This window comes from Mirounga angustirostris, unplaced genomic scaffold, assembly GCF_029215605.1.
Source record: "Mirounga angustirostris isolate CCGP_5_RB_7025 unplaced genomic scaffold, mMirAng1.0.hap1 SCAF_12, whole genome shotgun sequence".
Lineage (NCBI taxonomy): Eukaryota > Metazoa > Chordata > Mammalia > Carnivora > Phocidae > Mirounga > Mirounga angustirostris.
The window spans coordinates 60,975,369-61,002,546 of record NW_026991720.1 but is presented as its reverse complement, the minus strand read 5'-3'; positions in this window follow the sequence as shown (position 1 = coordinate 61,002,546).

Genomic DNA, 27,178 nt, shown 5'->3' with positions numbered 1-27,178 from the left:
ATGACAGGTAGCGTGCAGTTAATTGCAAACTGAGAAGTGATGTTCTAAAGCCAGAGGGTCTGTCTGGCAGCTGTGAAAGAGGTTTTTACTTCCTGCAGCCGCAAGGCAGAGTTACTGAACATCAAGGCCCAGGGGTTGATTATGTACCAAAAGGGAGACTAAATTCCCAGCTACAATAAATCTTCTGTCAACAATAGGGTTTTAATGGAGGAGTGGAATTCTGACACCTGGATGGTGACATTTCAATGGGTGAGCTTGAGAACCTGAACTCTGACTTTGTCTCCCAGAACCTCTTGTCTGATAGCAGAAGTCCATTGCTCTTTGCCAGAGGAGAACCCTATAATGAATCTTTGTTAACAAATGCCTTTCAAGACGATGTCTGTTTTCCACAAGACACATTACCACCACCGCACATTGTGCCGGGCCCTGCAACAAAAATCAAACCTTAGAACAGCCTGAGCAGGGAAGCATAAGCCCTTTGCCAGCAAGAAATAGCCTATACTCCAAAGAAATTGCAGTACCCATGTAATATGTGCCGGCAGGATTCAGGGGAACCTGTGCAGAAATGCATTTCGATGGTGTTAGCCTGGGGAAGGGGTGAATATGAGGCTCAGTGGGGAAGAATCTATTGTAAAGGTCTAGAAAATTCCGTATTTTTGCAAGACCACCTAGAGTTAGGGAATCTGAGCTAACCTAAAGTGCTAACGAGGGTTTGAACATTCTGTGATAGAGTATAATATCCTGAGAACTTTTTAAATTTTTGATAGTGATGGTTGTAAGAGGATGAATAGATTCTAGTTTTGAGGGTTAATCTATGGAGATTGCTCTAGACAAAGATCTAGTCTATAACTATTTAATAAACTGATCTTGATACAACTCTTAGATTTTTTTAAATACCACATAGGCTTACAGAATAATTTTTATATTCTCAGTAATTTTAAGTGAAACCTCATTTGAGGTTGTGTCTGTAAACATCACAGAGAATTATTTAAGTAATTATGAGGGTGTAGATATAATCTCTTTCTGGTTACAATACCAATAAGTAACTTGCCCAGCACCAAGAAGCTTGGACAAATATATTTCCACTTTCTTACTGCATCTCTACATGGTCATCTCAAATTATGCACAAGGAAAGATGATCAGATAGGACTGGTTTAATCGAAGATTACTAAAACTACTTGCTACTTTTTAGATAACTGTTTTTAACTGAGGTGCCCACCAGGGTTCCACCCAAGAACCCATCTATCCAAATTAAAATGAAGTCCAGTGTTTCATCTGCCCACCCTGCTCCTGTTCTCCAGCCAAGAAATCTCTCAAGGTAGTAGTTATTTGGTTCTGTGTTTGCTTTTGCTTAGTAGCTTGAGATGAACTCAAGCATTTTCCCTAAGTTCTGCATGATTTCATGACTGCTACTGGATATAGGTTTCCCCATGATACGTTTGCTGCCCTACCTGCATCGGCCAAAAATATAGCATAATTTAGCATACATCCTAGTCTATCTGAAATATGCAAAACCTTTTTCTCTTTACAAGGAGGATTGAATTCTTGATCTCATTTGTCCCATCAGGTTCTTGGACTTCTTAGGCAAATTTAGTTCATCTCCTCCAGCTTTCTTTAAACTCTCTATCAGTAGATACTCTTATGTAAAATGACAACAACAAAAAAATCTACCTTATTAGTATATAATAATTGCTATTTATATACTGTCTGCTATGTGACAGTTAACATGATAGAATTTTTCTAAATAGTCTCTGAACTGTCCTTCCAGGTAGACATTGCTGTTCTTATTTTACAAAAAGGAAACTGGGGCTCAGAATGGTTAAAACTAACTTGTCAATATCACAAACCAGTAAGTATCAAAGCTGGGATCAAAATACAGATCTTTCTAGCTTGAGCTGTTTCTGCTCATCACACCACCCTGCACTTGTTGAAAAGGTGAACTTGATTTCAGTAGAGTTGGGTTGTATGGAGGTAATGTCATCCTACACTTAGATCACTTACTGGCTGGATTTATCTGATGGGACTATACTCTTGACATACTGAACTTCATGGTATCCAGCTAATTAGAAACTTCTTTCCTTCTAGAGCGATAGGCAGAATGGCACAATTAATGACCAGTCCAAAAATGGGAAATACTGCTTTGCTTTGAGTTACTCTTCAGCATTTAAGGAAAGGATTCCTAGTGGAGACTTCTTTTATGAGATCAAGATGATATTTGAGACTAACTTGGAAGTCAAAATGCTAACACTTATCTATTAGTAATGGAGAGAAAGAAACCTACACCCAAGTGTGAGAGAACGAATTCAGTGTTCGGTATTTCTCACCCCTAGAGTATCTAAGAAAAAGTTCGATCTACTGCACAATCTCAGTTGACAAGTTTTCAGTTTTAATTCAAATGAGAATGTGTCAGATCCAGTACCAGAGCAAGCATGACTCAGAATTACATGGAAGAGCTGTACAATGCTGTTGATTTCTGGTGCCTGTTGTGGGAAAAACCCTAATCCTCATATACTGGGTGGAACAGTCTTGAACATTACCAAGGCCACTTGACAGCTAGCTCCACTGTGGCATTACTGGGGAAAGAACAGAGAACTCCTTGAATAAATTAAAATGAAAATTCATACCCAGATGATATCTATCATGACTTTTAGGCTGAACAGTCTCATTATCTTTAGCAGTGCTTAGAGTATTATTTTTCTAAGTAATTTGCCACAGTGTCAGGAAAAATTTCATTGGAAGAAATCTGATAGAATTTTAATGACATTTCCAGCAAGGGAAGTATCTGCAGTTGCGAAGCTCCTAGAAAACCTATATGGTCTTTATTCTTTAATTAAAACATTGCCTATCACTCAGTAAGTATTTACTGAATTCCTACTCAGTGCCCATGTTGCTGTAGATAAAAAATGTAGATATAAAGGAAACAGCAGGACTGGCACCAGGTAAAAGTAATACTGAAGAGCATTCCTTTTAATCTGAGTTTATGAAAGAAGGGTGTCATAAAGGCTAATTGTGTTTTAAGGCAGAATTTCTCAAATACTTCTAAAAACTACTGAGGACTCAATAGATTTTTAAATGTAATTTATTAATATTTTTCCTATTAGAAATGGAAATTGAGGCACTTAAAATATTTAGAAGAGCAACAATGAACCTATTCTATGTTAACATAAATAGAAAGTTTTTATAAAAAGTGTTTTCTAAAACAAAAATAATAAATGGGAAGAGTGGTCTTGTTTTGCATTTTTGCAAATCTCATTAATGTCTGGTTTTAGAAAAGACAGCTGGAACTGCATATCTATTTCTGTTGCCATATCCCATGCAGCCTCTGGAATATTTCACTGTACACTCATGAGAGAATGAGTGTTACACATAATGTAATTATTACGAAATAGTTTTGATCTCAAGGACCTGCTGAAAGGGACCCCCAGCGGACCACATTTTGAGAACCCCTGTTTTAGGACTGGAAGCAGTGGCTCAAGATTATCCATCACTATAAAACTGAAAAATGTGTGTATTTGTGTGTGATGGCATTTATGCTAAGCTCTACTTTTGAGAACTGCTTTTTAAAAATCTATGTTAAAGTATGACCAGTATTAGGAAAATGAATACAATTTGAGGCATTACTCTGATTTAATTTCATGTTGGCAGCTATAGGAAGGTCCCTGTGCACATAGAGATATCCTTTGTTTATGGTCTAGTTAAATTTTCAGACTCTGTCAGCAAAAGGCCCTCAGTTGCCTTCTAATTTTTCTGTTTTCATGTGCAAGACTTTTCAACGTTAGAAAGTTATCGATGTTGGTGAAGAAACTGGCCATTCTCATTAAACAGCTCATTTATTATATTATTTTATTGTGTACATCTGCTTTGAACATTGGCTATCTGAAAAAGGTATCTTTTTAGTTAGGTTAACACTCATCAACAGAGCCATCCTACTATTTGGAATCAAACACCACTTGAGAACAGAATGAACCCAGCAGACAGAATGACTTACGTTGCTGCAGGAAGAACCAACCAGATGGCAATCAAGGAATCTGAAGTTGTTATCCAGAAGAAGAAAATATTAATAAATACGTTTTTGTTTCATGACATAGCACCATTAAAACAAAATAGCCTCTCAATATAAAGTTTGCTTATTTGTTCTACCAGGCATCTAATATGAAAAAACAATTTTTAATCATGATTAAATTTATAGAATCAAAAACCCTAATAAAGGGGCATGATGGGTCACGTCATCATTTTTCACCTGAAATCTAGTAATAAGATGATAGGTTGCATATCTTTGACTCCCCAGTTTCCCACAAGTTTGTTCACAATTTTCAGAATTTCAAATGATGAAAAATATGCCTATATGGCATTGGAAAAACCAGTAACTATCGATATTCATGGAATGCAAAGGCTCAATAGGGTAGGAATGTTCTTTTTTCTCCCCCCATTTCATTTCTCCTGTGAGCACCCTGATAAAATCCCTGATAAAACATTTGGGGAAGCAATGTATTTAGTTCTAAAAACAGGTTTTGTAATGGTGGGATAAAGGGCTGTTTATTTTGTAGATGGTTCTTCTGTATAAAGAACTGTGTGTTACTCAGAGTAACACAATAGTCCAGCAGGTAATGGAAACTTCTGAATAGAAGGAAAGAAAATGGCAGTAGAAGCAGAAGATAATCTGCATTTCACGTCAAGGACAAAGGCTGCCCTGTTCAACCATGAAGTTTAGACCCCAGAGTCCGTCACATTTGGTGGGGCATCTGTGGCTTCAGCAATACATGGGTCAGACATCCTTTATTATCCTGTGTTTGAAATGTTTGTGTTAAAAAAAAAAAAAAAGCACATGAGAAGTAACTAGCTTCATGCTATCTAGAAAGATGTCCTCTTTCTCCCTTTGCTTTAAAGTGCCATTCATGGAACATTTGAGAAATCCAGTTACTGTGCAGACTCACCACATGGGGGAAAAAAAAAAGAAAAGAAATGGAAGTACTGAGAGTGATGATTTTTGTTGAGCTTTTATAGTATAGCTTTAAGAAACCTGAACTTCATTCCTTCTCTAGAATGTAGATGACGATTCACAGTCACAGCCAGAGAACAGACTGTTCCCACTTGCATGAAGGTTATTACGATGGAATTTTGCATCCTGAAAGAAGAGCGATAAAAGTTGCATAATTCACGTATAATAGCGTAAACATAACTGCTGACGCAGAAAGTCTTATGTAATAACTTTGAAAAATCTGATCCTGATCACCGTACTAACATTCACGTGCAGAATTTGAGAAATACGTTATTCACCTAAAGTCGAACATCCCTTTTATGCTAGGAAAGTGGCAAGATATTTAAAAAGCAAGATTAAAGGAGACAAATGATTACACTTCAATCATTGTTGAATCTGAAAGTGCTGGTTAACAAAGTGTTGCCAAGTTGAATCATTTGTCTTTGACTGCAATTCGATTCTCAGTCTGTTTCTCACTTAACTTTGTAATTTCACACGACCCAAATATCTTAGAATCTGCTTTGATGATTGGTTCTTGTCAGTTACCTGTTTTGAGGCACTTTTCCCCATTGCTTTTGTACATTTTAATTTTTGTAGCTCGTCTATCGTCATGGATAGGGTATTTGCACATGTATATATGTGAATAATACACATTTTTTGTAAAAATAGATAGCAAATAGATATATCAACTATGTTGTATGTAGTATTATGTAGGTGTATTTAAATGTGTATTTGTGTGTGTGTATAAATATGTATACATATATATTTGATACACGAGAAACCTATATTAAAGGTTTGGAATGAAGAAAATGAATCAATTAGTAATAGGACAGATTACCTGGTTTAATTTGCGTGACTTTTTTTCCCTCTGATTTGTGTAATTGCTTTCAATGAGATCCATAATCACCACTCGAGGGTGACCTTTCTGTCTCTCTTTGTGGGAGCCTCAGCCTTCTTCTGCACACAAAGGCTATGTCAGGCCCTTAGAGTGTGGAATGCTTTGGATAATGGGCAAGCAGTCTAATCAGCTTGCTACTGATGGAGAGAAAAGGAGAACAGAGAGCCTGCCTTTGAAGTTGCCTCCTTTGTGGGTCTGAGTCACCCGCAGCTGTAGCGTTCCAGCCTGTTTAAGTTTTATAGGAGGAGCAGGAGCTGCAAGTTTGATACTGTGTTTATTTTCTTCTGCCAATTTGAGAGATTCCTATAGAGCAAAGACAAACCTCGGCGTGGCATTTTCATCTCTAAATCAAATGCTCAGACACCCACATGCCTTAAATGAGTTGGCAGGCGAAGGAATCCACCTATATGTGCAATTGCGCAAAAACATAGTTATCTTCCAAAATAAAACCAGGGTCGTCTTCTTTATGCTCTCCTCTCTCCACTGTTGGGAAAAGAATGAGGGAGACAGATTATATAGAGCTCTATTATATGTAATTCTACTAGAAATATATAACGGGTCTCCCCCCCCCCTTTTTTTTTGAGTATAGTTGACACAAAATGTTACATTGTGTCTTTGCTTTTTTCTACACAATAATGTGCTCTAGGCATCCCAAGTAATTTGTAGAGCAATTACTACCTTCTTACCTTCATTTTCCCTCCCCGCTTTCTGTGGCTCCAGTAGGCTGTGAAGCTGTAAAGGCACTAAAGAAATGGAATCTTGCACCACAGCGCGCACAAGGATGCGGAGCCCCCGCGCTGAGTGAGGGGCTCACCCTGCCGCACTTTGCGCGGGGATTCATTTCTCCTACCTTCGGAAAATAAACCGTCTTCCTTTAAGGAGAGGGTTTTATCACTACGTTTTCCCTCTTGTATGGGCTTTAAAAATAATTTCTTGATTTTAGTTTTTTATATAATGAAAAGATACCTACTAATATTAAAAAAGTATTTGCATGTGATCAAATAGTTTGTCTAAATTTTTATCGTCTTTATGTAAATTCAATCATTTTCTTATGTATCATGTTTTACTAGCAAATTAGGGATCACTGTGTTATGTTTGAGTTAAAGATTTACTGTAGGGGCGCCTGGGTGCCTCAGTTGGTTGAGTGTCTGCCTTCAGCTCAGGTCATGATACCGGGGTCCTGGAATCAAGCCCCACATGGGGCTCCCTGCTCAGTGGGAAGCCTGCTTCTCCCTCTGCCTGCCACTCCCCCTGCTTGTGCTCTCTCTCTGTGTCAAATAAATAAATGAAATCTTTAAAAAAAATGTACTGTATATGAAAATGTGGAATAAATTTTAAACACATGTTAGTACATGAAAATCAAAGAATTAAGTGAGCTAATATTTGTAATTCTCGGATTTTGCATTTAATAATTTTTTTAAATAATTGATTTATTTCTAAAGAAAGAAAATCATGAAATCACTTTGCAAGTACACAAAGATAGAACATTCTCAGTAAAGATAGAATATTTTTATAAAAGAAAATCTAAAAGGAATTTAGTACTCTGTTCTGTTTACATTTTTTTTTTTTTTAAGATTCTATTTATTTATTAGAGAGAACATGAGCATGAGCAGGGTGAGGTGCAGAAGGAGAAGCAGACTCCCCACTGAGCAGGAAGCCTGATGTGGGGCTCCATCCCAGGACTTGATCCTGGGACTCTGGGATCATGACCTGAGCTGAAGGCAAGTACTTAACCTACTGAGCCACCCAGGCACCCCTGTTTACATTGTTTCTTAAGTACAAGAAATAGCAATATAATAAAAAGCTATACACAAAATTAATGAGATACAGGTGAGTTGTGGATCTTGAGGAAAGGATTGGGGGGGGGATAATTTTGCGAAATTATCATTTTTATCTTCCCCGCTGATTTGTGTTTTAATATCAATGCTTCTTACTTTGCATAGAAGTTTTAACAATATATGTCTTGGAATAAGAACAATTCAAAACTCTGTATTTTTCCAAATTCTCATGGGAGTCAGGGTATCACAGCTCAGCCATGGATGCAAACACATCTGGATCTTTTAGGCCTTAACACACACTGGAGCCACTCATAGGCTCTCAAACTGAGCTATTTTATTTTATTATTTTTATTTTTTTTAAAGATTTTATTTATTTAAGAAAGAGAAAGAGAGCACAAAGGGGGTGAGGGGCAGAGGGAGAAGGAGACTCCCTGCGGAGCAGGGAGCCCAATGTGGGATGTGGGGCTTGATCCCAGGACTCCGTGATTATGACCTGAGGTGAAGGCAGATGCTTATCCGACTGAGCCACACACGTGCCCTGTCAAACAGAGCTATTTTAAAAGAGGACATAAATGAACAATTTAAGTAGATTTTTTAAGAATAGAGAATCCAACAGATGTTGTTCACCCCTGTACAATCTTAGTCTTCAAGTTCTGAATTGTCTTTCTAAACTTCATATTAAGTCATAGAAATAATGGGGTAGGAATTATGCTATATGTATGAGTAAATTTGTCACATTTTATCTCACTTTTTAAAAGCTGTTGTTTGTATACCATAATTTTTATAAGCTCTTTAATGTTGAATATTCAGGCAATTTTGTTTTGCTTTTATGAATAAATCTGTCTATAGATAATGTTTATGTTAATGGGTAAAGACCTGCATATTCCTCTCATTATTTGCCAGAAATTCTTGAAAAATCTTAGAGAGTTTTTCATAAATGTGTCCATTTATTCATTCATCAGAAATATCTTTTTGAGGGCCTGCTATGAGGCTAGGAACCATCCTGGGCATTTGGTTATATACAAAATGTATCCATATATACAAAATGGACAAAAGTCTATGTACTCAGAAGAATGTTTATTTTTGTGGGGGAGACAGACAATAACTAAAAGAGGGAGGTAAAATATACAAGCGCCAAGAAGAAAATTGAAGGAGAAGTGGTAGATAGAAAGAGTGTGGGGAGAAGAGGGAAAGGGACGGGGGCTGCAGTTCCACACAGGTCAGCTAGAGAAAGCTTTGCTCTTGGCTTCCAGAAGGGGATATTTAGGTCAACCCAAAGAAAGGGAAAATACCTGTAGAGAAAGAGCCTATCTGCCACAGTGACCAGCAAGTTCAAAATGCCTCAGCTAAGGATGTACCTCATTTCTGGAAGGAACTGGGAAGAGGAGAGTATGGCTGAAGCCAAATGAACGAGGAGGAAGTAATAGCACATGAAGAGGAGAAACACGGGCTAGATGGTGTAGGGTCTTCTGCGCTGCGGTAAGAATGTGCTTTATACTCTGAGGGAGATGGAATGCCGTGGCGGGCTTGAAGAGAGGAATGACATCATCTGACTTAGCATTCTGACTCCTGTGTTAAGACTATGATTATTTGGAGTAAGAGCAGATCCAAGGAATCCAGTTAGGAAACTATTAAAATACCATAGAAGGAAATAATGTCAGTTGAACCCAAGTAATAACTGAAATAACAGTAAGTGGTCAGATCCTAAAGATAGAACTGTCAGGATTTACTGAAAGATTAAAAGTAGGGAGTGGGAGAAAGAAAATAAACAGAGATGATTCCAAGGTTTTTTGTTTTGTTTTATTTTTCTGGGGGGGTGGTGGTGGGTAAGTGTAACTAGAAGTATGCAATGCCAAGAACTAGATGAGAAAAACAGAAGCAGGTCTGAGGAAGAATGTCAGGATTTGAGTGTTGAACATGACAAGTCTGACATATTAGAAATGTTGAGTGGGCAGTAGGAGCTGGACTGAAAAGAAGAGGCAAGCATAGAGAAATATTATTAGAAGTCATGAGCATCACATCAGTTATTGCTGTGTAAGAAACCACCACAGAATCTGAGTAGAATACAGTAAGATTTGTATTTCTGGCATACCTGCAAGGTGACTTGGGGTTGCCTGAGTCTATGCTGGGTTTCTCTGTGGAGCTCTGCTTCAGCTAAGGGTCAGGCTGGACTTTGCTGCTCACTGTGGGTTGGGTTTTGGCCTTTTCCATGTGCTTACATTCAGGGGCTAAGGCTTAAGGGGCAGCAGGTACCCTCTTCTTGTGGTGATAGCAGGGGTATAAGAGGTAGGTCCCATTGCTCAAGCACATGTCTTATATCATCCCATTGACTACACCAAATAACAAAGCCAATCTGAAAGCCAGGAAGTGGAATTTCATTCTTCGTTCTTGTGCAACAAAGGGCAAAATTACACAGCAAAGACTGTGGATACAGAGAGAAGTGAAGAATGAGGAAAATAACTCATTCTACCATGGGCATATGCATCATATTTAAAGCCAGAAACCTGGACGAGATCCCAAATGATGGCACCAATTTATTCTCTCACTAACCATACATAAGAGTTTCTGTTTCCTTTGCTCTGGCCAGCTCTGTCTTATTATTTTAAAACCGATTTGCCAATGTTAGCAATGAATATAACTCTTTGTTTTAACTACAATAATTGTATTTTTTTTTAAAGATTTTATTTATTTATTCATGAGAGACAGAGAGAGAGAAAGAGAGGCAGAGGGAGAAGCAGGCTCCCAAGGAGCAGAGAGCCCGATGTGGGACTCGATCCCAGGACCCTGGGATCATGACCTGAGCCGAAGGCAGACACTTAACCATCTGAGCCACCCAGGTGCCCTACAATAATTGTATTTTTAAATGAATCTTAAAACATAGAAATACTTGGAGTCAGTGTGTGATTTTGATCTTCCAGTAGGATTTTCTTTCAAGGGCTCATTATGCGATGGTCTAGTGACCAGGAAGAAAAGTTTGCTGGTAGATTTTGTTCCCTTTTGTATTATTTAACCATTTTTACCCCTTGATAATTATTAAAAAGGATTGAGAATGAATTTCAAATAGGTATGGCTTATAAGGCTAATCTAATATCTACAGTTTGCTTTTAATCACTATTTATCAGAAGGGATTCCTTGTTGGTGAGAACCAAAGCAAACAATGATAAAAGTATACTCTGAGAAACCCTATTGAATTGTTGACTCACACATGCAGCATTGACAATATGATAAATTATAAAGCTGCACAGAAAAAAAACTTACCATGCTTCTCTGCAGATGGGGGCTTCCCTTCTTATATAAAATCATTATTGTGAGAAAATGACCCATGTGGCTGGCTGTGGCTAAAGGCTCACATTTGCCTGTTCATTCTCAGCAAAGGGCCTTATGCCCTATTAACAATGCACACAATCTGTTCCAGCCTTTTGAAATTCATTATGTGTGGCCTGCATGTATTTTCAATGAGTTGAAAACATCCTTAAGATTTTTGAGGTCTGGTAAAATTACACGTTTTTAGTGATTGTAAAATATTTTTAAAAGTTTTATTTACTTATTTGACAGAGAGAGAGAGAGAGAGAACAAGCAGGGGGAGCGGCAAAGAGAGAGTGCTCGAGCCTGGGACCCTGGGATCATGACCTGAGCCCAAGGCAGATGCTCAACTGACTGCGCCACCCAGACACCCCAGTGACTGGAATATTTATCTGAGAAAAGAAATTCTAATTTTAGGATCTTCCACACCGTTCACATGCAAACTGCACATGAGTCTAGCAGTGATCATGGAAATAAGCACATGAGTGGGAGCAAGGGTAAAGCTCCCAAAAGGAGAGAAAGGTTTTGTATTCAGCAGTTATCCTGGAAAACTAGGTTTTCTTTGTGCATGTGATAAAGAGCACAGTAAGGCATACTTTCAGGATAAAAATAGAAAATCCATTAAGAAATAAAAATGTTGTTGATTCCATTGCTTGAGAAAAATATTCCTCTATTCATCCACAGAAGGTTTGTTCTCCCAGAACAAGACATTTTGTGTTACCTTGAATTTGTCCCAAAGATATAATGTGCTGAACTCTAATTAACTAAATCATAGTGAATGAAATTTTGCATTTAATAACCAGTAGATTTATGATTTCATGTGCCCTGTTTTGATATCAAGCAGACTTGATCCAAATATGACTATTTTGTTGTCTTATTACACACAGATGTATAGCTTTGCTTTTTCCTAGTAAATGCCAAATATGTTTAGTGCTAAAAGGATGTTTTTGAAGATAATTAAGAAGATGCTGGGCCATTATTTGGCTTGGGGAGGTCAGCAGGGGAAGTCAAACACAGCTAGATTCAAAAGGAGTCCAGATCTCTCTTGGGAGAAATTTCCTCCAACTGGGTCAAAGTGCAAAGGCTTTATATGTATGTGAAACAAAACAAAACAAAAGAGTTGCAGTTAATTTAAGTGTGTTAATATAAAATAAAATAATTCAAACCAAATAAGAGGCATTTAAGGGCATGAATTTTCTAATGTCACAAGCATTAGATATTGCCTAAAAAACTAAATAGTTCAACTCTGCAGTTGTTTTATTCTGCAGACTATCTAAGATGGTTACACTCTATAAAAGATGAAGCACATAGAAGGCAGGTGGTCTTCAACTTTGTTACTTGAGCTGTAGTTCAGTGGTAGGTTAAATAGATGGTCCAAATGAATTTTATAAATGCCTTTGCTCAGTACCCAGCTCTTATTTTTAGGGCTTATATAAGAGGAAACAGTATAACAGCAATAAATATGTGGTTTTAAATGATGCACAAATTCCCAAAGGTGTTCTAAGATCAAAGATCAGCGTTTCCATCAACATTTTAAATATTTGCAAATGTCTTTTTTGAAAGTTTGAGCGTCAATTTCCTCCAAAGTTTCCAAATGAACACTTTATAGTAGGGATATACAGGATGGATAGGTAAAAAATAGACATGTAATGACCTAAGGTGTGTGTGTGTGTGTGTAATTTTTTTTAACGACCTAAAGAAAATATGTTTGTGTGTATGCCTTTGTACAAGTATGCATATATATGAAAGCAAGAGAAACAACTATTTGTGAATTATAAATTATGCTAGCTGTTCTATTGAACAGTAGGGGTATGCTGATCAAACGTTGATAAAACAGATCCTGCCTTGACGTCACACACACTTGCACACATCTCTCTTTACCAAGATGCTATAAAATTAATGCTTAATTCTGACTTGTGTGAAGGTCTATTTGTAGTTAAAATCCCTTCTTTTATATCATAATCTAAAATACATGATTTGGGTTTGATACATCTTCACATTTTAAAGCCATACTCTTCACAGACTATACATTCTCTGATACGGCTTGGAAGAGAGAATGGCATTTTGATGCGATCCATTGGGCAATTAATTCATTTTACCCAACTTGTTGACTCACATACCCCCTTGGTTTGAATAACTCAGGATTAAGCTGTACTGTTAAAACTACCACATGCCCGTGAATGGTATCTCAAACAGGATTTCATTATCTGAGTGTTAAATGAAGTTTTTTTCTCCATTTGTTTCTGTGAGGGGATGGGGTAAAAAGTTCTCACAGCTGCCAGACAAAGAATGACTCTATTTAAAGAGTGGTTGGAAGCACAAATGTTGATTATCTGAATGAAAGAATTTAATTAAGTTTCCTAAAGAACAGGATACTACTGACATCATTGATTGGCTAAATGAAGCCGGGAAATACAGTATTTAACATTACAATATTTTTCACTTAATGATGCCAGTATTAGATCTTGGCTGGTGTCCTGGAATATGCACAATGGCTTGGCAACCAATTAATTATTTTGTAATTGCAGATGTGGAGCTTTGGGGTGTGAAAGTCTCTTTGCCAAGATGGTTTTGGGAAAAGAACCAAAGCAATCATTGTATTTCCTTGTCTATGCGCACATCCTTATTTATGAATATGGTTAAAATTCTCGAGGTCAGATGATCACAATATCATAAACAGTGTTTAACCTCTGAAAGTGGTTCTTTAACACAGCAGACTGCGGACAAAAAAACCCAACTGGCCTGGGTCATAGTCCGTAAAAATAGCTTAAAATTTGCATAAAATATCTTACATTTTGATAAAAATAGATAATGTCTATTAGTCCTTGATAATTATTATTTTCATGAGGATATTTAAGGCCATACTAACTTTCACTGCAACTGAAATGTACTGTGGTAGCCCAGTGCTAGCCGGAGCTGTTGGTCACATCACTTTTTATTTAACCACGAAACTCCACATCAGTGGATAAGGAACCTCAACATCAAAGTCATCAATATAAAGAACTTTGATAGTGGTATTAGGTCTTGGGTAGCAAATGATACTTAACACAGTATTATTATCATATATCCCTGTAATCAGTTTAACACTTAGTTTTGGCTCCAACAGAGAAAAATAAGAAGGTGGCCGTGGTATTGAGTACAATTTCTTTCTTTTCTTCCTTCTTTCTTTTCCTTCTCTCTGCCTCCCTCTCTCTCTCCCTCCCTCCCCTTCTTTTTCTTTCTTTCTCTTTTGTAATAGATCCTAAAAATATCAATTATAGTGAAGAACTCTACATTCGTCTTTCTCTGTGTGGTTCAGTGTGAATAGAATTAAGTCCTACACTATTATTAACCACGTAAGTGGTTCAGGGTGATCTTTATTTTAATACTGACTCTACTACTTGTGGTATGATGTCAAACAAGTAAAATAATTTACTTGAGGCTCAAGTTTCTAATATAATAAAAAAATAAATTATTAAGATCATCCTTAAAAAGTTATTGAAAGATTTAAATAGAATATGTGTAAAACATTGAATACATTCCCCCCAAAAAGTTGGCATTTTACAAATACTAGTTATAATCGTTTCACATACATCTTAATTCATAGATGTACATGTATACATTTTATATATATTTGTATAGGCATAGTTAAATGTGTATGTATATTTTCTAAATATATAGAAATCTGAATGTGTATTGAAATTTTTTAGATTTCCTATTTATTGAAGAAAGCATGCATCAAACAAGTAGAATGTTGCACCAGATACATGGATCTTTGTTTACCCACACACAACCACCCACTCTCACAACCTTCCTCACCCAATACATGCAGTTATTTACCTAATACTATAAATTCAATGAGAGCCTTTTTCATATACTTCAAAACTGTCTTATTTTGACTTTTGCTGGTTCTGCCTTTAAATGGAACCAAAGATAGTAGAATAGCACCCATTTCAGAGTAGACATAAAGTGCAGTGCACTACTTTTGTTACCATCAGGTTAAACAACATGGTGTCCCCTCGTCAATTAGCTTATAGCATAAACTTGCTACAACACTGACATAAAGGAAAAGAGGAATACAGGATAAACATTATACTTTCATATAGGTGTATGGACTACATACCCCCGACAATGTAATGTGGGCAGAAAAAAATATTTTTCTTTGTGGGCTTCTCCAAAAGTTTAACAAAGAATCATTGTTTTATCATACTGTCATCTGAGAGATGAAAATATATATATTTTTGACCTGCTTGATATAATATTATTTAAAAATGATTTCAGATTCACTTACTACCTTCCAAAATATAGCTGTGGACTTAATTGTAGTTGGCCCCAAAACTGATTCTAAGGGGTATAAGTTCAACAACATGCATTGTAATTATTACTCAAATACCAAAGCTACTAAAGTGTTCGTGTATGTGGGCTACTTCTACTGTTTATCTCCTTTCTAAATAGCGCCTTTGTCAAGGATTTATCTTTTTATGGATATCCCAAATTATATACCCTCACACTTGTACCAGAAAAATAAAACCACTGTCTCTTGTTGTCTTAATGTTCATGCTAATGGATTCTCTATTGACATCATGAGTTTGGACCTTAATGAAAATTCACACTGGGATCTCATAAATTGAAATAGGAAGGAACAGAAACTTCTAGAAGCATTGAGAAGAGTTTGCACAAGAGATATTCTAAATCAGAATTTATGAAAAAAATTACATGACTATCCTGAGTTTAGCTAACATGATTATAGCACTTGGGAAGAAAATCTACCTCGTGTTGATACTAAGAATTCTTTGGTGTGCCTTTAAAATTGACCATTGTTCTGAGTTTAACCTCAGGGATATTGTGACACCAACCTGAAAATTAAAAAAATGATGTAAAAATACCACCCCCTTGAAGGTGAGCCAATGTAAGTTACCATTTGGATATTTCTGCTCTTCACTTGCTTATGCTTCCTGGAAATTGTTTAAGGTATCTGTAGAACAACTTTATACACAGTCTATTTTTTTTTCCAGAATGAAAAGGAATAAACTCAGCTTCTTTTTCTTACCTTATGTCTTGAACCAAAAATATAATTTAACTAATGTCTAACAACTACAAGAAGAGAATAATGTTTTTATTCATTATAAATAATGAGAGAGAATTCACTGTGAAGCTGAAATATATTGTGTAACGAATCAAAGCAGCTTTGAGTTCTTGGCTTCCAACATCATTGCATGTTCAGACTGTTACATGATGAGACCATTGGTGGTTCCAAAATAGTTCATGTTAAGCATGGCTTCCCCAAGGAGCTGTGAAAGTGCAAGAACCTGGGATGTGTTCTAAATTAGAATCTCCTGAGGCCTGCCTTAGGATTTCTTCAAGTAATTCTTTACTTGGTCTTTAGTGTGTAGATCCATTGAATGACCTTTGAGTTTTTGGTTGCTACAAGTGGTATCTGATCAGAAGTTAGCCTGGGTTAGGGAACAGGAGATGGAGCAAGGGAGCCATTTGCTATGGTTGCCAGGACATCTTAGGGAGATGCTTTTACATCTGGTTGTGTTTAATGTTTTTGTTATTGATATGGAAGAGCTTTTTAAAACTGCATTAAATTATCCTCATGGGGGATACTGTAGACTAGAAAGGCATATGAAAAACAGTATAAACAGGATAACAGGAAGGAAAGTATATTTTCCTTGGACTGTAATTCCCAGCCCTATTATTTTTTTCTGGAAAAGAAAAACACAGACACTCCTTTCCCAACAATTCTCCACCCCCAAATACTGCAGCTTAGAGGGCTATTAATTTCAATAGAAAAATTTGATACTGGCAATTTATACAAATTTAACTTACTCTTCACAATAACACTAAGAGGAGGTGATATTACAGTCATGTTAAGATGAGCAAGTTGAGCAAGCAATTTGTCCAAGTACAATAGCTAGTAAGTGGCAGAAACTAAACCTGAACTTAGGGCTCTCAGACATCAAATTCAGTCATGTTCTCCTTCCCTGGATTGTGTTGCTTCATCAACATGTAGAATTTAGAGCAAATAATTTAAGTTGGGTTTTACTGGTGGATACTAGAAATAGTATTTTAGAACTAAACTAGTTGTCTGTGCTTTATGAAATCCTAATAGAGCTCATCTGGACTATTAAATTTTCTGAATACTTGTTAAAGCTAGAAATACTGTGATGGTTGAATTTCCCAAGCTAATAAAATGGTAATTGGCAGAAGATACACAAGTAAAGTATATAGTATAATATCTAAGGAAATATTAGCATAACTTAGATTTTTCGAACTCATGATTTATGTAATCATTGGTTTATATCCAAAAATCTTAAAAGGACTAAAGCACGTATTTGTGAAAGTCAAAATTAGTAAGGAGATTCTAGGAAAGAAAGGATAAATATAGGAATAAATCTATCTTAGCCTCTATATTAATATCCTATTGTAAATTATTTGTAAATTTTCAAAAGCTAAATTGATGGTTAAGGGACTGAGCTCTAAAATTAGACTGTGTGTTGAAACAGCTTACCAACTTGCAGCAAGTTATATTATTTCTCTAAGTTATATAGCCTTCTTTTGTTTTGTTTTTTCATCTATAACACTGGCATAATAATTACAAATAACCAATATGATATGGTACGAATGATATAGTGAATACATGTAAATCATTTTGAATTTACTCAGCATAAGTCAGATGGGTTGTAACACTAACTGCTAATTATTGTTATCAGCTCTAAATGTATATTCTAAAATTTGTGGAATCATTACTATATTTCAAACTAGATTTGATAAAGTGCGAATATATTTGCCTTGACTAAACTGCTACCAAGTACATTATGACTAACCTATAGTATCATCTCTGTGTAAGAGCAACTGGGCTCAGTAGGTGCTATATCCCAAGGAACGGGCTAATGTTCAGATTAATCCCTCCTGGGGAGATAGATATTTATAAGCCAGAAGAACTTGCCTTTGTTGTCAATTATTTTTGAGCTATTCTTCTGGAATTTGCCTGTGGCACTTACAAATACATCCACAACAAGTCAGTAATTAAAGATCTTCATACTTTGAACAAGAATTCAATTTGAGAAAACATGCATTTGGAGCCAAGCTTGATGAATAAGTTGCTTATCAAGACTGGGTGATGACATTGATTTTGGTGAGTGAGTCATGAATAGTTCAGAGAGCAATTCCAATATTTGTGGTATTGGCAGCAATGTGGGATGTGCCAGGAACTTTGCACAGGACTTGGCATACTGACTCTTTCATATGCCCAGGATGAATTTAGGGTCAAATGACACCTTTTTTTGCATTGAGGACTTTGAATTTTGTGTGGAAAAGCAGTGTCCCCTTTTATTCACATGTAATTTTTGAAAATCGGGTTTTAAACACATATTGGAAAGGGACAGGAGCAGGAGTTGAGCAATGCTCTCTTGGCACTTCAAGTTCTCTGCTGGCAGGAGGCAGGGAGGCGAGGAGGTATTCTATTCATACACAAGTTTGGAGCTGCCTTACCAAAGGGACAATGTTGGTCGGGAATGGTATGAAAAGAAAGGCAAGCATCATCCCATAAAGGCTGGGAGGAATTTTGCATGATAAAAACCAGTTTCCCAGGTCCCTGGATAGAGCAATTGTAAGGGAGGGAGCTTTGAGGCACACAGTTATTTGACCTCCCTTAGCTATGTGACATTCCCTTACGGACACATTGTCTTCTGGCCACCTTCATGCTTGACTTGAACTCTTTCAGTCTTGAGACAATAAAGGCATGGATGCTTCTTTATGCCATTTTTCCCAATGAATGTGCTCCAGTTGAATTCTTAAAACCTATAACTGCAGTTAAAAAAAATCAAGTGCAGGTTAAAAATATCCCAAGCTGTTAAGAAACCCACTCGAAAATACCAAGATACTTTATTGCCTTATCTGTGTTGTACTGCCTTGCCTTTTGTGGCTTTGTTTGTAATTACCCTTCCAGTGACCCTCTTCATTGTTGCTCCCATAATAGTCACTGTTTTCTTGGGAATTGGGTAAAAGAAGTCAGACTGTGCTGTGAATGGAGCACTTCTCCAACCCTATTAATTTGCAGATGGATGAGGTGACGTCTTTTTGCCACCTGCTGAGGAGCGGTGGGGAGGCTGCCTCCTCAGTCACCCAGAGAGCCACAGTTGTCCACAGGCTCTCACACGGTGATTGTAAATGAGACGCCTCTGTGGCTTCTTTCTTTAATGCCTGATCAAGTCTTTATGTGTGGCACTGTAATTCTTTCTTCCTGTCCACTGGCTTCAAAGTCTCCTTCTAAACTAGCGTCTCCACAGCTAGAATCAGGCTGGCTTTCTCTCCCACAATATATGCTTATTTCCATATAAAAAGATGATCTCAGTTTTCCTACAGGTGATTTAAAACTAATCTATGCATCATTTACATGTACGGTACCTCAGCTGCTGTTCACCTTGATAGGAAATAAAGAATCTTTACTTCAAACTGCTTTCTTAGATGTGTGTTTGATTGTGTACACATTTCTTCCCACATAGAGAACATCTAATGGAAGCAGAGTAGAAAATGAACCCATGCTTGTTATTATTTGCTTCAATGGAGACTTTTCTTAATCACTGGCTTTTCAGTGAGGCACTTTACATACACTAAATACATACTAAATTCTTAGGAATTTAGTACTCATTTGTGTTTACAGAAGCCACGAATACCTAAAAAGATATTTGTGCTAGTAGAAATTTTATATGAAAAGGAATATTAGCTCAATTAAGTAATAAGCTTTGAACAGTTTTTACTTCTTAACAAAAGCCATGAAATTGGGCCAGTACGTGGAGGGGTGCTTATCACTTTTATAACAGTGATGCCAGAGTTCATTATTTGGGAGGCAGTCATAAGGGAAGCAGCAGCTGTTATAATTTATAAATGTTTGTTTTCCCTCTTAGATTGAGTCCACAGTGACAGGAAGAACATTGGCTTACAAGGAGACCCTTTGGAATTATGGGAGCCTATCCCATGGATTTTGAAGGCTGTTTCTGCTGCTTACATATTGGAAAATCTTGGGAAAGTTACAAATGCCTTAAAACTCAGTTTCCTCAAAAAAAATAAAAAATGGTTTAAGATTTTGAATAGACATTTCTCCAGAGAAGACACAGAATGGCCAAAAAGCACATGGAAGATGTTAAACATCACTAGTAATTAGGGAAATGGAAATCAAGACCACAATGGGCCACCACTTCACAGCCATCAGAATGGCTAGTAGCAGAGAAAAAAAGCAAAAGAACAAGTGCAGTGAGGATGAAATTAGAACCCTTGTGCATTGCTGGTAGGGATGTAAAATGGTCCAGCCACTGCAGAAAAGTTTGGCTTGAAGAGTTAAGCATGGAATTACCATAGGATCTACCAATTCCACTTCTAGGTATTTACATAAAATAACTGAAAGCCAGGACTCAGATGCTTGTACATCAGCATTCATAGAAGCATTATTCACAATGGCTAAAAGGTAGAAAAAACTCAAATGTCCATTTATCCATGAATGAATAAACAAAATGTGCTTTATACATATAATGGAATATTATTCAGCCTTAAAAAGAATGGAATTCTAGACACCTGGGTGGCTTAGGTCGGTTAAGCGTCTGCTTAGGTCGTGATCCTAGGGTCCTGGGATTGAGTCCTGAATCGGGCTTTCTGCTCAGCAGAGAGTCTGCTTTTCCCTCTATCCCTTCCCCTGCTCGTGATCACTCTCTCTCTCTCAGATAAATAAATAATCATTAAAAAAATGGAATTCTGATACATGCTACCATATGGTTAAACCTTTAAAACTACACTAAGTAAAATAAGCCAGACATAAAGGGACAAATATTGTACAATGCCACTTATATTCGGTACCTCAAATAGGCATATTCATAGATATGGACAGTAGGAAAGATGTTGTTAAGGGCTAGGAGAAATGGGAAGTTCTTGTTTAATGAGGGCATTGTTTTTGTTTGGGATAATGGAAAAGTTCTAGAAATGGAGAGGGGTTGGTGGCTGCAGGTATTGTAAATGTATTTAATGCCATTGAATTGTACATTTTAAAATGGTTGAATGATAAACTTCAGGTATGTTTTATCACAATTTAAAAATCTCCTCAATTTCCTTCCCAATAAAATTAGAATTCACCTCTCATATGTTTAAGAATTACATAAAGAAAACAAAAACACATCTCACATTTGGTAACCATCTTGGGACTAGAGGAGATTTCAAAAAATGTAGCTTATGAGAAGCAGAGAAATGGAAAGAAATCTCTTCCTAATTTTATGGAATGATTTACCAGATTAGGCAAGTTGTACTTAAAGTCAGTCCTACCCGTGCATTTTTCAGTTGAGTAAATATATTTATTACTCAGTTCTTGCCTATTTTTCCCCTTGGTTTGGGTCACTTGGGTTTTCATTTATTATAATTATTCTTTATAGAGTAGGCATTTACTAAACATTAATTAATATTCTCTTATGTCAATAGCTGAGACAGAATCATCTCTCCCCAACTCTATTTATCTAACTCAGGGCTAATTCCCTATGCTCTTAACTAGTCCTCTTAATTAAAAGAAAATAAAAATGTATGATGATGGGTGCCATACTGCCAGACAAAGTGAGAATGAAAGCAGTAATCAACATTTTCGTCTTCTAAAATATCACATGCATTCTCTGTATTCCTGAAGCAAAGAAAAGGTGCGGTTCAATCTTGAGGGACAAATAGGCAGTTAATGTTTTGCTTATGGGTGACCACTACTGCATCATATTCATATTATAGTCTTTGTATCCTCCCTTTTGGTAAATAAAAACCACTTCAGCCATATGACATTATTAAGATTCTATAGTGAAGTCTCAGTCAGTGACCATGAATACGTAACAAATCGGGCATTTGTTCCCAGGTAAGATAACCTTAAAAGAATGTGTTCTCTATGAAGAATTATTTTAAAGCCTTTAGAATATAGCTGAAAGCCAAGAAAGAAATACCAAGTTCTCAGCAATCAGATGGGATGCTAAGCCGATGCACTCAAGCTCTCTATCAGAACCCATTTGTACTTAAAAGTTATAGACGTTTTGACTGGGTATGGTTATCTGTTTTTTGGACATTCAGAGCAAATTGCATTTCAGGTAAATATTGGCATAATTACAGCATGTTATCTGAGGTTCAAGATGGACTTGGGGGGATGGTTTAAGTGTGTCAAAAGTACAACCTTCTGGGGCTATATTTCAAATATTCTTAGTAGATCCGGAGACTTAGCAAATTCCTTAAGAGCCTAAGGAATTCATCCTGAATACTTCTATATTCCGTTATCAAGTATTTACTTGGAATCTATAGTGAGTAAGGCATTACACCACTTTTGGATAAAAGGTGAAAAATCTATAGTCCTTGCCTTTAAGTCATTAAGAGGAAGCTGCTATCTTAAGTATGTCTTTTCAGAATGAAAGAAAGTAAGTTTAATTAAAATGGCTCTTCTAAAATTGTTACTTAATATTAATAATTGAACTTTGAGAAAAGTCCACTTTCTTAAATGTGCAATTCTTCAAGAATATTTGAGATACTGTGATTTTTTTTGTAAGTAGTCTCCATGCCCAATATGGGGCTTCAACTCACGACTCTAAGATCAAGAGTCACATGTTCTACTGACTGAGCCAGCCAGATAGCCTAAGGTTTTATAATATTTAAAAAGGATATGCTGCAGTGATTCTTTTTCCTGGGGAGACAAGAGGATTTGGTAGTAAATATATATATGTGTACATAGAACTAAAAAGAGTTGGACAAGGACTTTCTAACCTGGGATCAATGAATCATATCTATTACACTCATAGTCTTTGTTAAAAAAAGTGGATATTTGAGAACAAGAAACTAGAAGATCATCTCGCCTTGTAGTATGAGTTTTAAATTATCTTCCTAAAAGATTCTTAGGCATTTTAGAGCTTGAAAATCTCTCCTCTAGGGGCGCCTGGGTGGCTCAGATGGTTAAGCATCTGCCTTCGGCTCAGGTCATGATCCCAGGGTCCTGGGATTGAGTCCCGCATCGGGCTCCCTGCTCCTTGGGAGGCTGCTTCTCCCTCTGTCTCTCTCTCTCTCTCTGTCTCTCATGAATAAATAAATAAAAAAAATCCTTAAAAAAAAAAAGAAAATCTCTCCTCTAGATCATTAATATGAGCAAAATGTCTATATTAACCATGTGTCTATAGTCAACTTAGAATGGATCAGCAGAAGATTTCAGTTATTTATTTCGGCTTTAATTAGAAATGGTTATCCTGACTTCTTTTCATAGAACTTTGAAGAGGGAAAACATACTTGAAATACTAGTGTCTTTTTTATGTGATACTGTTTTATCCATGTGCTACCTCTTCTTTAAATGCTTAGAATGCTCCATGCTCATGGCCTTGGAGAAGGATGTGATAGAAGAGAAAATAAAGAAAAAAAAGTGTCTTCTCCATGATTTTGGTATTTAAAAGCTAAAGTCCATAGGAGGATCAAACTAATCTTGGTTTATAGTAGAATAAATTAGTGATTCTTAAATTTAGTTGTATCAGAATTCTGTAGACAGCTTGTTCAATCCTGGATTGCTCTACGCTTCTCCCATCCCCAGATACTGTCATCTTTTGGGTTTGTATGTTGGAAGACGGCATTTTTTTCTTAAGTCTCAGGTGATGCAGATTTTGTTCATGTGGGAACTATACCTTGAGAATTTCATGAATAAATATTGGAAAAGAGTGGGTTTGAGGAGGATGTAATTTCCCCTCCCTACCTCCACACCTCCCTCATTCACCAATGCCTGATAGACTAGAGGAGATCACCTCAACTGGGAGAGAGAAAATGAGAGATGAAGTGATCAATAGGAGGCAGCAAAATCCAAATTGGTGTGTGTGATCTGAGAGAAAAGTGGATTCCCTGCTGGCAAGGATGTAATGGGGCCTAGACTGGCTGTACAATGAGGCCTGGCAGGCAGAACCTTCAGCACAATGACGGTTATAGTAATGTTGTGTAATGGTAGTTAATGCCCTAGGCTAGTATGGAATATGCAACATGAGTTCCATCACCCAGGGCTTAGAATTATGGACAAGATTATTTGGATCTGCAAACGCCCGGTCAACCAACAAGGTCACTACCAAACAAATCTTCATAAATACTCTAAAGATTAATGTCTGAGGACCAGACTGGTGAATACATGTCTTAGCAATTAGCATTAAGTATAGAAAAATTTGAGAACCAGGTGGTTCCTTCCTCTCTAATCCTTTGAAACTAGGTAAAGACCTTGGACATCAGATCTGACCTGGGAAAAGAGAGAACCCTCAGTTGACTGACACTAGATTTTTAGTATTCCAGTAGTGGCTTAGAAGTGTAAAATAGAAACTAAGATAATTTTATAAAATTAGCTTTGATTTCTTGCACACCTGAGAAGTGCAATGAGTGAGCACCACATCCACTACATGATGATTATAATTTGAAGTAATTATACACAGCTGGTATATTTCTTTTTTTTTTTTGCTTTTCTCTCTTGGTCAATATTATTTTATAAAGTAATTCTAGACTCATTAGAAGAAATTAGATCTGGGGTGCCTGGGTGGATCAGTCAGTTAAGTGACTCGATTTTGGTTCAGGTCATGATGTCAGGGTCGTGGGATCAAGTCCTGTGTCAGACTCTGAGCTTGGTGGGGAGTTGGCTTGAGATCCTCTCTCTCTGCCTCTGCCCCTCCCCTTTCTCACACACGCTCTCTCTCTCAAATCTTAAAAAAATTAGATTTGAGATACCCTACTTTCCTCTCAAATGATCATGGTTTAGATAAAAATGGCTTCACACCTGCTATTGCTGATGATGTGTCCTTCCATTCACTTAATTTGTGACCCTCATCTTCCTACTCACCTCTGAAATACTGTTAAAAATGAGTTTAACAGAATAATACAATATTTGCTTCCTATTTTAGCATTTTGCCCAAGCTGAAGTAGTTTCATTTTTAGAAAGAAAATAAAGTGCAAAGATCAATTTGCCCCTGCCAAATGAAGTAATTTCAGCCTGCATGAGATTACTTGAACCTGGGCGCCTGGGTATCTCAGTTGGTTAAGTGTCTGCCTTCAGCTCAGGTCATGATCTCAGGGTCCTGAGATTGAGTCCCATGTCGTCGGGATCCCTTCTCAGTGGGGTGTCTGCTTCTCCCTCTATCCCTCCTCCTTGCTCGTGATCTCTCTCTGTTTCAAATAAATAAATAAAATCTTAAAAAAAAAGATTACTTGAACCTGTGGGAATTTATGGAGGACATGTCTGCTTTGACTCAACACTTTTTGTCTAGCTTAAAGCTGAATTTGAGGGAACATACCTTCACTTGAAGATTTTGAGGAATGAAAAAGAATTTTTGGATTAGGATTCTGTTCACGTGTAAATAAAGATGAGATATTAAGCAATTAATTGACTTTAAAAGCACAAAAAATGATTTTTGAAAAAAGGCTGCAATAGCAAGTCATTTAGGGGACAGGATGAAATACCAAACTAAAACAATTCATACAGAAATAATTAAGGCAAAAGATAGCATTGCTTTAGTAATTGGTTTGCCATTAATTAAAATTGATTTTATAGCAGGGAGTATTATTAAATTAGTCCAAGTCTGAGGGCAAGCTAGAGTGAAACTCAATTGTGCCCTCAAAAGGTTGTTTTAAATATTGAGAAGTCAAAGTAATGAACAAAGACACACACACACACACACACACACAAGCAAAACAAAACACAGTGCAACTAAGATTTCCATTCTTCAGCTGTTAGCATCCCACATTGACACTACAATGTCTCTACATGTATTAAGTGATGACATGAAATCAAATTCATCTATTTGTTGCCTTATTGTAATTCATTTAATGAAAATCAAGATATAGTTAGGTCCAGATATTGCACGATGATAAAAGAAGGGAAGGTTTACTTGTGGCAAATCTATTATTATGTCACTTTTCTGCCTTAGGTAGCCAGAAATTTTCACTTTGTTATTCCTTAAGTCTCCTAATAAAAAAAAAAAAGAACATAAAGAACGCTTTATGTTCAGTATTTTAATATATTAAGGCCTATGATTTTTTTTTTTCTTCTTAAAGAGGGAGAGACAGAGAGATTGGGGGGTAGGGGCAGAGGGAGAAGGAGACAGAGAATCCCAAGCAGGTTCCACCCGCAGCACAGAGCCCGACATGGGGCTCGATCTCACGACCCTGAGATCATGACCTGAGCCAAAATCAAGAGTGGGACACTAAACTGACTGAGCCACCCAGGCACCCCTAAAGCATATGATTTTAAAATGTAATTGTGTAATTAATATTAGTCCCTGCCTATCTCTGTTACTGTCTTTTCTCTCCTTTAACGCTTTATAAATTATCCACACTTTCTCTCAGCTTATTTGAACCCTTCAAGTTTTGTTTTGTTTTTTTTCAAAGATTTTATTCATTTATTTGACAGAGAGAAAGAGAGAATAAGTAGGCAGAGAGGCAGAGGGAGAAGCAGGCTTCCCGCTGAACAGGGAGCCCGATGCAGGGCTCGATCCCAGGACCCCGGGATCATGACCTGAGCCAAAGGCAGCGGCTTAACCGACTGAGCCCCCCAGGCGCTCCTGAACCCTTCAAGTTTTTGTTAGTTGAGGTTGGTTGTTGTCATTGTCGGGGTGTGTGTGTGTGTGTGTGTGTGAATGTGTGTTTTTTTTTTTTTTTACTGTTACACTCTCTGCCACTTCTTCCTGATACGGGGTGAGTGTTAAAATATAAGTGTAATATGGGACTAAGTACTTGCCGACCTGCTTTCAAGGAGCTGTGAGTCATAAAATGAAGGGGATTCATTTCTTTTACCATCTTGTGTACATTACTGCCCAGTTTTTGAATTACTTCAGATGTTCTCCTTTCCATTCCTGAATTTTCCATTTGGTTATCATTTATAGTTTCTATTTGTCCACTGAGTTTCCATATTTCTTGAATCGTTGTTATTCTTCATATTAACATAGTTTTCTTTAATTTTAAAAACATATTTGTAATAGCTACTTTGTAACTATTTTGTAGCACTCTTTAATAAATCCAACATCTAGGTCCATTCAGGATCAGTTCCTATAGGCTTGATTTCTTTTCACATATTTTATTTATTTATTTATTTATCTATCTATCTATCTATTTATTTATTTATTTATTTATTTATTTATTTATTTATTTAAAAAGATTTTATTTATTTATTTGACAGAGAGAGACACAGCAAAAGAGGGAACGCAAGCAGGGGGAGTGGGAGAGGGAGAAGCAGGC